Source organism: Ranitomeya variabilis, chromosome 3 (assembly GCF_051348905.1).
Source record: "Ranitomeya variabilis isolate aRanVar5 chromosome 3, aRanVar5.hap1, whole genome shotgun sequence".
Classification (NCBI taxonomy): domain Eukaryota; kingdom Metazoa; phylum Chordata; class Amphibia; order Anura; family Dendrobatidae; genus Ranitomeya; species Ranitomeya variabilis.
Window position 1 is genome coordinate 382,787,750 of NC_135234.1, and position 12,889 is coordinate 382,800,638.

A 12,889-nucleotide genomic window follows, 5' to 3' on the forward strand; every position below is an offset into this window, starting at 1 on the left:
CGGAGGGTGGGTGGTGTTTTCTCTTGTCGTATAACGGCGAATGCCAGTTGACATCCATACCAGGGATTAAATACTACCCACCATTCCCACTCTTTTAACAAGCATCCAAATGAAATTCTTTAAAAAGACCGCGAAAACCAGTATTCAGAACCAGGTTATACCTGCTCATGCATTTCAACTTCCAAAGGCCTTTTTGACCTGTTTGGTTTGTTTTAACATATATTTTAGCCATACCCAATTACTGCATAAGTCACTCATAAATATTAAAACAGTATTATAACATTTGTGCAACCATGTAGCTCCTATTTTAAACATGGGGGCTTCATTTTCCATTAAAAATAATTTACCCAACCTGGCAAGGAAGTATGGCACTACTTCTAATTCTTGCAGAACTCATTTGCATAAACCATGCAGGCTCAGTAATTCAAAGGAATCTGTCATAAGGTTTTTGCTATGTAAACCCCTCCTACCTCCTTAAAAATAAAGCAACAGGAACAAAGACAAAAATATAAACACATTTGGTATAGATAAAAAGGTCCAATTTATAAAAGTATAGACTTAATTTACTCCTACAGTAAACACAGTAAAGAGAAAAATTGTTAAAAAGCTAGCGCAACACTGTGGCTCAGTAGTTAGCACTCCAGCCTTGTAGTGCTGGGATCCTGGGTTCAACAACATCTGCAAGGAGTTTAAATGTTCTCCCTGTGTTTGCATGGGTTTACTCCGAGTACTCCGGTTTTCTCCCACATTCTAAAGACATACTGATAGGGAATATAGATTGTGAGCCCCATTGTAAGGCTCATACCCATTTCTGAGAAAAATGGACGAGTGCAATCTGATAAAAAATCGGATTGCACTCGGACCAATATTATGCAATGGGTGACATCTCATCTGCAATTTTTTTTGCAGCTGAAATCGGCCTGAGAATAAAATCACAGCATGCTGTGATTTGCTGCCTATCTCGGACGAGATTCACCAATGCAAGGCAATGGATGCGAGAAAAAAACGCACAGCACTCGCATCATGCAAGTGCTGTCTGTTTTTTACACACCGGTTTCCATTGAAAAGCCACCAAATCATATGCAGCTACTGTAAAAATCGCACTGACAGGTTAGAATAGAATAGATAGAATAGATTTATACACATAGAATACATATATCTATGCATGTCAGTAACACACACACATATATATGTGGGACAAAACGATGGACAGGTATGGGTATATTGTTGGTTTATTATTTTATTTTTATTACAGGAGATCGAGGGCGTCGCATGGATTCGCAGTAACAATAAAATGGTCACACTGTTGTATTTCATTAAAAGACTTTTTCCTGGCTGTGTCTTTATTTAGCATATAATAACTATAGGATTAGTAATGGATAGGTGTCTTATTGACACTTATCCATTACTAAGCCGGGCTTGATGTCACCTTTCAATACAAATGTGACATTAACCCCAAAACTATTACCCCATATGCCACCGCTACAGTGCATGTGGGAAGAGTGAGGCTAAGTGCCGAAATAGGCGCATCTTAGAGATGTGCGTTTTGTGGGGTGGCTGAGTGCTGATGTTTTTAGCTGGGGAGGGGGGGCAATATCTATGGCCCCTTCCTACATTATAAATATCAGCCCGCAGCTGTCTGCATAGCCTTTGCTGGTTATTAATTATGGGGGAATCCCATGTCATTTATGGGGGGTCCCTCATTTTAATAGCCAGTAAAGGCTAAGTATACATCTGTGAGCTGATATTAATAGCCAGGGAAGCTCCATGGGAGTTACCCCCTTCCCTGGCTATAAACATCTGCCCTAGTCAGTGATTATAATGTCTTTAAAGCACTGCGGAATTAAAGATAGATCAATATAAGCAAAGAATAATAAATAAATAAATAGAATCAAAGGTTTTTTTGGTTACCTCAAATTCTTTAAAAATGATCAAACATAGTAATACAGGAAAGAGATCTTGATGCTGTGTTAGCCAGTGGATAGAAAAATATTTAGAATTGAGAGTCCTCAGTAGTTGATACCTTTTAATGGCTAACTGAAAATATGGTAACAAATTGCAAGCTTTCGAGACTACACAGGTCTCTTCATCAGGCACAGACTAAAAGAAATTTGAGAGAATCACATATTTATGCACAACGCATCACAGAAAATAAACAGAAAAAAACATGGATAAGACAGGTGACATGAAGCAGAATTACCATGAGTGATAAACAGTTATGTCCATAAATATTGGACCAGTTCTTAGATAATGAGTGTTTTATTGTCCTCTGATTGGGGTCTGGTTCTGTTGTGATGACCCCACATGGTCTGAGGGGCAAATTCTTTAGTTCCTTAGTTGATGTAAAAAGACATAAATCCATGCGACACATTCATTCCTGCACTAAGAGTGTCAAAGGTCATCATCAGTTTATATTCCCATATTCTTCTGTCTCTTTGTGATTTGAAGCTACCTTTTATTTTTTATTATTATTATTTATTTATTTAGCACCATTGATTCCATGGTGCTGTACATGAGAATGGGTTACATACAAATTACAGATATCACTTACAGTAAACAAACTAACAATGACAGACTGATACAGAGGGGCGAGGACCCTGCCCTTGCGGGCTTACATTCTACAGGATTATGGGGAAAGAGACAGTAGGTTGAGGGTTGCAGGAGCTCCGGTGTTGGTGAGGCAGTAGCTTCGGTAGTGATGAGGAGGCAGCAGGGTCAGTGCAGGCTGTAGGCTTTCCTGAAGAGATGGGTTTTCAGGTTCCATCTGAAGGATCCGAATGTGGTTGATAGTCGGACGTGTTGGGGCAAATAATTCCAGAGGATGGATGATATTCGGGAGAAGTCTTGGAGGCGATTGGATGAGGAGCGAATAAGTGTGGAGAAGATAAGGAGGTCTTGGGAGGACCGGAGATTACGTGATAGAAGATATCGGGAGATTAGTTCAGAGATATATGGAGGAGACAGGTTATGGATGGCTTTGTAGGTCAGTATTAGTAATTTGAACTGGATACTCTGAGGGAATGGGAGCAAGTGAAGAGATTTTCAGAAGGGGGAAGGGGAAGAGTAGAGAGGAGAAAGGTGAATTAGTTGGGCAGCAGAGTTAAGGATGGACAGAAGAGGTGCAAGGGTGTTAGCAGGGAGGCCACAGAAAAGGATGTTGCAGTAGTCAAGGCGGGAGATGATGAGGACATGCACAAGCATTTTAGTAGATTGACAGTTGAGGAAAGGACGAATTGTGGATATGTTTTTGAGCTGTAGGTGACAGGAGGTGGAAAGAGCTTCGATGTGCGGTTTGAAGGACAGGGCAGAGTCGAAGGTTACTTCGAAGCAGCGGACTTCTGGTATGGGGGAAAGCATGATGTTATTGATTGCGATAGATAGGTCAGATAAGGAAGATCTATGGGATGGAGGAAAGATGATGAGTTCGGATTTCTCCACATTGAGTTTGAGGAAGAGAGAGGAGGAGGAGGAGAAGAAGGAGGATATGGCTGATAGGCACTCTTGGATTCTGGACAGCAGAGCGGTGTCGTCTGGGCCAGAGAGGAAGATCTGAGTGTCATCAGCATAGAGGTGGTACTGGAATCCATGGGACTTTATGAGTTGTCCCAAGCCAAGTGTATAGATTGAGAAGAGTTGGGGTCCTAGAACAGAGCTTTGGGGGACTCTAACAGAGAGAGGGTGGGATGAGGAGGTAGTGTGGGAGTGGGAGACGCTGAATGTGCGTAATTTCATGTCCATAATGTTATGATCCGGGAGACAGAAATGTATTGCCACAGGTAGATCCATTCTTTTTTCTCTTATTATATGGCGATGAGAGTTCATTTTTGTTCTCAGTTTCTGCCCTGTTTTCCCTACATACAGACCCCCAGTTGGACATTTAGTACAAATGATTAGGTACACCACATTAGAAGTGACGCAGCTGAAAGTTCCTGGAATCTTGTAGTCCTAATGTGAATTGCAATCTCTTATGTAGTCTTGTTTGAACATGAACCAGTCACAGAAGAAATAATCAGGCTTCTTGCATCTTCTCACCCTACCACTTGCACCAGTGACCCCATTCCGTCACATCTCCTCCAGTCCCTTTCCCCTGCTGTCACCACCCACCTAACAAAAATATTCAACCTCTCTCTCTCTACCGTTATCTTTCCCTCCTCATTTAAGCATGACATCTGTCATGGTTCTCAATGGCAAGAGAACGTAGTAAAGCATACAAAGGACTAGCTCTTGGAAGATGGGAACTCGAGCTGACCGTGAGCTAAACCTACCGCACAACTAACAGTGGCCGGGTAGCGTGCCTACGTTTTATCCCTAGACGCCCAGCGCCAGCCGGAGGACTGACTGACCCTAGCAGAGGAAAATACAGACCTGGCTTACCTCTAGAGAAATTTTCCCCAAAAGGCAGACAGTAGCCCCCACATATATTGTCGGTGATTTCAGAGGAAATTGACATACGAAGTATGAAAATAGGTTTAGCAAATTGAGGTCCGCTTACTAGATAGTAGGAAGACAGAAAAGGGAACTTCACAGTCAGCTGAAAACCCTTTCAAAACACCATCCTGAAATTACTTTAAGACTCTAATATCAACTCATGACACCAGAGTGGCAATTTCAGCTCACAAGAGCTTCCAGCCTCAGAAATATTCTAACACAGAGAACTGGAACAAAAATGCAAAACAAACTTAGGACTAAAAGTCCAACTTAGCTGATAGTAGTCTAGGAGCAGGAACATGCAACAGAAAGGCTTCTGGTAACATTGTTGGCCGGCATAGAAATGACTGAGGAGCAAGGCTAAATAGACAACTCCCACATCCTGATGGAAACAGGTGAACAGAGGAGATGAAGCACATAAGTGCAGTACCACCAGAAACCACCGGGGAAGCCCAGAAACCAAATTCACAACAGTACCCCCCCTCAAGGAGGGGGCACCGAACCCTCACCAGAACCACCAGGGCGATCAGGATGAGCCCTATGAAAGGCATGGACCAAATCGGAGGCATGAACATCAGAGGCTGTCACCCAAGAGTTATCCTCCTGACCGTAGCCCTTCCACTTGACCAGATACTGAAGTCTCCATCTGGAAACACGGGAGTCCAAGATCTTCTCGACAACGTACTCCAACTCACCCTCAACCAACACCGGAGCAGGAGGCTCAACGGAAGGCACAACCGGTACCTCATACCTGCGCAACAATGACCGATGGAAGACATTATGAATAGAAAAAGATGCAGGGAGGTCCAAACGAAAGGACACAGGGTTAAGAATCTCCAATATCTTGTACGGGCCGATGAACCGAGGCTTAAACTTAGGAGAAGAAACCTTCATAGGGACAAAACGAGAAGATAACCACACCAAGTCCCCAACACAAAGACGAGGACCAACACGACGACGGCGGTTGGCAAAATGCTGAGTCTTCTCCTGGGACAACTTCAAATTGTCCACCACATGCCCCCAAATCTGATGCAACCTCTCCACCACAGCATCCACTCCAGGACAATCCGAAGACTCCACCTGACCGGAAGAGAAACGAGGATGAAACCCCGAATTACAGAAGAAAGGAGAAACCAAGGTGGCAGAACTAGCCCGATTATTGAGGGCAAACTCCGCCAAGGGCAAAAAGGCAACCCAATCATCCTGATCCGCAGACACAAAACACCTCAAATAAGTCTCCAAGGTCTGATTAGTTCGCTCGGTCTGGCCATTAGTCTGAGGGTGGAAAGCAGACGAAAAAGACAAATCAATGCCCATCCTAGCACAGAACGCTCGCCAAAATCTAGACATGAATTGGGTTCCCCTGTCAGAAATGATATTCTCCGGAATACCATGCAAGCGCACCACATTTTGAAAAAACAGAGGAACCAGCTCGGATGAGGAAGGCAATTTAGGCAAGGGAACCAAATGGACCATCTTAGAGAAACGGTCACATACCACCCAGATGACAGACATCTTCTGAGAAACAGGGAGATCAGAAATAAAATCCATGGAGATGTGAGTCCAAGGCCTCTTCGGAATAGGCAAGGATAACAACAATCCACTAGCCCGAGAACAACAAGGCTTGGCCCGAGCACAAACATCACAAGACTGCACAAAACCTCGCACATCTCGCGACAGGGAAGGCCACCAGAAGGACCTAGCCACCAAATCCTTGGTACCAAAGATTCCAGGATGACCTGCTAACGCAGAAGAATGGACCTCCGAGATGACTCTACTGGTCCAATCATCAGGAACAAACAATCTACCAGGCGGGCAACGATCAGGTCTATCCGCCTGAAACTCCTGCAAGACCCGTCGCAAATCTGGGGAAACAGCAGATAATATCACTCCATCCTTAAGGATACCTGTAGGTTCAGAATTACCAGGGGAATCAGGCTCAAAACTCCTAGAAAGGGCATCCGCCTTCACATTTTTAGAACCCGGTAGGTAAGAAACCACAAAATTAAACCGAGAGAAAAATAACGACCAGCGCGCCTGTCTAGGATTCAGGCGCCTGGCGGACTCAAGATAAATCAAATTCTTGTGGTCGGTCAATACCACCACCTGATGTCTAGCCCCCTCAAGCCAATGACACCACTCCTCAAAAGCCCACTTCATAGCCAAGAGCTCCCGATTACCAATATCATAATTTCGCTCAGCGGGCGAAAACTTACGAGAAAAGAACGCACAAGGTCTCATCACGGAGCAGTCGGAACTTTTCTGCGACAAAACCGCCCCAGCTCCGATTTCTGAAGCGTCGACCTCAACCTGAAAAGGAAGAGTAACATCAGGCTGACGCAATACAGGGGCGGAAGAAAAGCGGCGCTTAAGCTCCCGAAAGGCCTCCACAGCCACAGGGGACCACTCAGCAACATCAGCACCCTTCTTAGTCAAATCAGTCAACGGTTTAGCGACATCAGAAAAACCAGTTATAAATCGACGATAAAAATTAGCAAAGCCCAAAAACTTCTGAAGGCTCTTAAGAGAAGAGGGTTGCGTCCAATCACAAATAGCCTGAACCTTGACAGGGTCCATCTCAATGGAAGAGGGGGAAAAAATGTACCCCAAAAACGAAATCTTTTGAACCCCAAAAACGCACTTAGAACCCTTTACACACAAGGAATTAGAGCGCAAAACCTGAAAAACCCTCCTGACCTGTTGGACATGAGAGTCCCAGTCATCCGAAAAAATCAAAATATCATCCAGATACACAATCAAAAATTTATCCAAATATTCACGGAAAATGTCATGCATAAAGGACTGAAAGACTGAAGGGGCATTTGAAAGACCAAAAGGCATTACTAAATACTCAAAATGGCCCTCAGGCGTATTAAATGCGGTTTTCCACTCATCCCCCTGCTTAATTCGCACTAAATTATACGCCCCACGAAGATCAATCTTAGAGAACCACTTGGCCCCCTTTATTCGAGCAAACAAATCAGTAAGCAGTGGCAAAGGATACTGATATTTAACCGTGATTTTATTCAAAAGCCGATAATCAATACACGGCCTCAAAGAGCCATCTTTTTTAGATACAAAGAAAAAACCGGCTCCTAAGGGAGATGACGAAGGACGAATATGTCCCTTTTCCAAGGACTCCTTAATATATTCCCGCATAGCAGCATGTTCAGGCACAGATAGATTAAATAAACGACCCTTTGGAAACTTACTGCCCGGAATCAGATCTATAGTACAATCGCACTCTCTGTGCGGAGGTAGTGAACCAATTTTAGGCTCCTCAAAAACGTCACGATAATCAGATAAAAATTCCGGAATCTCAGAGGGAATAGATGACGAAATGGAAACCAAAGGTACGTCCCCATGAGTCCCCTGACATCCCCAGCTTAACACAGACATTGCTTTCCAGTCGAGGACTGGGTTATGAGATTGCAGCCATGGCAATCCAAGCACCAACACATCATGTAGATTATACAACACAAGGAAGCGAATAATCTCCTGGTGATCCGGATTAATACGCATAGTTACTTGTGTCCAGTATTGTGGTTTATTACTAGCCAATGGCGTGGAGTCAATACCCTTCAGAGGTATAGAAACTTCCAGAGGCTCTAAATCAAACCCACAGCGTTTGGCAAATGACCAATCCATAAGACTCAAAGCGGCGCCAGAGTCGACATAGGCGTCCGCGGTAATAGACGATAAAGAGCAAATCAGGGTCACAAATAGAATAAACTTAGACTGTAAAGTGCCAATTGAAACAGACTTATCAACCTTCTTAGTACGTTTAGAGCATGCTGATATAACATGAGTTGAATCACCACAATAGAAGCATAACCCATTTTTTCGCCTAAAATTCTGTCGTTCGCTTCTGGACAGAATTCTATCACATTGCATAATCTCTGGCGCCTTCTCAGTAGACACCGCCAAATGGTGCACAGGTTTGCGCTCCCGCAAACGCCGATCAATCTGAATAGCCATTGTCATGGACTCATTCAGACCTGTAGGCACAGGGAACCCCACCATAACATCCTTAATGGCATCAGAGAGACCCTCTCTGAAATTCGCCGCCAGGGCGCACTCATTCCACTGAGTAAGCACAGACCACTTACGAAATTTTTGGCAGTATATTTCAGCCTCATCTTGCCCTTGAGACAGGGCCATTAAGGCTTTTTCAGCCTGAATCTCTAAATGAGGTTCCTCATAAAGCAACCCCAAAGCCAGGAAAAACGCATCCACATTGAGCAACGCAGGATCCCCTGGTGTCAAAGCAAATGCCCAGTCCTGAGGGTCGCCCCGGAGCAAGGAAATTACAATCCTGACCTGCTGTGCAGGATCTCCAGCGGAGCGAGATCTCAGAGACAAAAATAATTTACAATTATGTTTGAAATCCTGGAAGCGAGATCTATCCCCGGAGAAAAATTCAGGTAAAGGAATTCTAGGTTCAGATATAGGAGCATGAATAACAAAATCCTGTAAACTTTGAACCTTCACAGCGAGATTATCCAAACCTGTAGCTAAACTCTGAGGATCCATATTAATCAGGTGAAATCAGAACCATTCAAGGATTAGAAGGAGAGAGAGACGAAGGCTGCAGTAAGCAGAGATGCTAGTGAATCAACTAATGAGCAAACTCAGGAAAAAAAAAAAAATTCTCTGCAGACTTCTTTCCTCTCCTTTCTTCTGCCAATTATTTTAACCCTCGGCCGGCCAAACTGTCATTGTTCTCAATGGCAAGAGAACGTAGTAAAGCATACAAAGGACTAGCTCTTGGAAGATGGGAACTCGAGCTGACCGTGAGCTAAACCTACCGCACAACTAACAGTGGCCGGGTAGCGTGCCTATGTTTTATCCCTAGACGCCCAGCGCCAGCCGGAGGACTGACTGACCCTAGCAGAGGAAAATACAGACCTGGCTTACCTCTAGAGAAATTTTCCCCAAAAGGCAGACAGTAGCCCCCACATATATTGTCGGTGATTTCAGAGGAAATTGACATACGAAGTATGAAAATAGGTTTAGCAAATTGAGGTCCGCTTACTAGATAGTAGGAAGACAGAAAAGGGAACTTCACAGTCAGCTGAAAACCCTTTCAAAACACCATCCTGAAATTACTTTAAGACTCTAATATCAACTCATGACACCAGAGTGGCAATTTCAGCTCACAAGAGCTTCCAGCCTCAGAAATATTCTAACACAGAGAACTGGAACAAAAATGCAAAACAAACTTAGGACTAAAAGTCCAACTTAGCTGATAGTAGTCTAGGAGCAGGAACATGCAACAGAAAGGCTTCTGGTAACATTGTTGGCCGGCATAGAAATGACTGAGGAGCAAGGCTAAATAGACAACTCCCACATCCTGATGGAAACAGGTGAACAGAGGAGATGAAGCACATAAGTGCAGTACCACCAGAAACCACCGGGGAAGCCCAGAAACCAAATTCACAACAGACATCATACATCCATTACTTAAAAAAACATCCCTCGACCAAAACTGTGCCTCCAACTATAGACCTGTCCAGTCCCTTTCCCCTGCTGTCACCACCCACCTAACAAAAATATTCAACCTCTCTCTCTCTACCGTTATCTTTCCCTCCTCATTTAAGCATGACATCATACATCCATTACTTAAAAAAACATCCCTCGACCAAAACTGTGCCTCCAACTTTAGACCTGTCTCTAATCTTCCCTTTATCTCTAAACTCCTGGAACGCCTGGTTCACTCCCGTCTTATCTGCTATCTCTCAGATAACTCTCTTCTCGGCCCTCTACAATCCAGTTTATGCTTTTTACACTCTACTGAAACTGCCATCACTAAAGTCTCTAATCATCTACTAACAGCTAAATATAATGGTCATTACTCCATGGTAATTCTCTTGAATCTCTGCAGCATTCGACATTACGGATCATCAGCTCCTTCTCACTATGCTCTGCTCCATCGGCCTCAAGGACAACGTTCTCTCCTGGCTCTCCTCCTATCTTTCTAACCACTTCTTCACTTAATCTTTTGCTGACTCCTCCTCCTCTCATCTTCCCCTTATTGTTGGGGTTCCTCAAGGATCGGTTCGGTTCTAGGCCCCCTCCTGTTCTCTTTGTATACTGCTCCTATTGGACAATCAGTAGATTTGACTTCCCGGGCCATCTCTATGCTGATTTCACCCAATTATACACTTCTTCTCCTGATAACATGCCTGCCTTTTTAGAAAACACCAGTGATTGTTTTACCCCTGTCTTTAACACCATGTACTCCCTCTATCTGAAACTGAACCTGTCAAAAATTGAACTCCTTGTGTTTCCTCCCTCTATTAACCTACCTATGCCCGACAATGCCATTTCCGTGTGTGGTTCCACCATTACTCCCCAGCAACATGCCTACTGCCTTGGAGTCATACTTCATTTCGAGCTTTCATTCACCACCCACATCCGATCACTGGCTTGCTCTTGTTATCTGCACCTCAAAACATTTCTACAATTCGACCCTTTCTTACTTTCATCTCTGCAAAAACTCTCACTGTTTCTCTTATTCATTCTCGTCTGGACTATTGTAACTCTCTACTAATCGGTCTCCCTCTTACTAAATTCTCCCCTCTCCAATCTCTTTGAGTGCTGCAGCCATGATAATATTCCTCACCAATCATTATACCGATGCCTCTACTTTGTGCCAATCATTACGCTGGTTACCTATCCACTCCAGAATCCAGTACAAACTTATTGGCCTCACCCACAAAGTACTCCACGGATCAGCACCACCCTACATCTCCTCCCTCGTCTCAGCCTACCACCCTACCCATGCCCTCCATTCTGCTAATGACCTGAGGTTTACATCCTCAATAATCAGAACCTCCCACTCCTGTCTCCAAGACTTCTCACATGCTGCGCCAATTCTTTGGAATGCACTACCTAGGTTAATACAATTAATCCCCAATCCCCACAGTTTTAAGCATGCCCTAAAAATGCATTTGTTCAGACTGGCCTACTGCCTCAACGCAAGAACCTAACTATCCCTGTGTTGCCCATTCAAAATTTTTGCCATAACCAGGTTCCTCGTATCATGTTCTCACATGCTTTATGCATTTAATAGCCCTCTGTGTCTGTACTTTTAAATATTCTGGCTGATAACCGGTTCACGCAGCATTACATGAACACCTGATTCTTACACTATGGCAAATAAATTTTTACTATCCACTTTTCATGTCTCCCCTTTTCCTCATAGATTGTAAGCTTGCGAGCAGGGCCCTCATTCTTCTTGGTATCTGTTTTGATCTACGTGTTTATTGTTATGCTGTAATGTCTATTGTCTGTACAAGTCCCCTCTAAAATGTAAAGTGTTGCGGAATGGCGCTATATAAATAAAATTATTATTATTGTTATCATATAATTTGAAGAGAAGCCGTTACAAGATTCATGCTGCCCATACTAAGGACAGCATAAATCACAGATATTAGCGATATGTATGTTTAATATCGAACCTTTGATACTTGCTGTATTATTCAGCTATACATCATAACACCATAACACACATCATAAATACTATCATCTATTATCATTGGCTTTCCTTATTGCTCTACTCTAGTCATATAGAGTATACAATCCTTTTAAATTGCGAGTTGCAGCCAGATGGAAAAGACAGGAAAAGGGAAAAACTCTAATCAGAAATGGACGTAAACTGGTCATTATGTAGAGCTTTACTGTAACTATCTGCAGGACTAGTATATGCAACTATACAGCTCTGGCAAAAATTAAGAGACCACCACATCAAAACTCAGCGCAATCTCTAGACCTGAACCCCATTGAAAACGTCTGGAATGTAATTAAGAGGATGATGGATAGTCACAAGCCATCAAACCAAGAAGAACTGCTTAAATTTTTGGGACAGAAGCAGTTTGAAAGGCTAGTGGAAAGCAAGCTAAGACGCAGGAAAGCTGAGATTAAAAATCATGGTTATTCCACCAAATATTGATTTCTGAACTCTTCCTGAGTTAAAACACTAGTATTGATGTTTCTAAATGATTATGAACTTGTTTTCTTTGCATTATTTGACGTCTGAAAGCACTGTTTTGTCTTGTTTTTTTTAATTTTGACCATTTCTCCTTTTCAGAAAAAAAATACAAAAATTATTGCTTGGAAATTCGGAGACATGTTGTCAGAAGTTTATACACTAAAAGAACAATTTACATTTTACTCAAAAATATACCTATAAATAAAAAAATCAGGCAAACTGAACATTTTGCAGTCTCCTCTTAATTTTTGCCAGAGCTGTATGTTCACTTTATGGTGGCAATATTAGTTTTAGTCTTTGTATCGCATATTGTTTCATATTCAATAACAGCATGGTTGATTGCAAAAGTGCCCCCTATACCCACTATGATTAGGATCCACCTCCGTAGTTGTAACATGTACTACCTCAGTTGAAGGCACATGCAGACATGTTCCCCTACTCACCTTAGCCCCATTTAACCCCTATCTA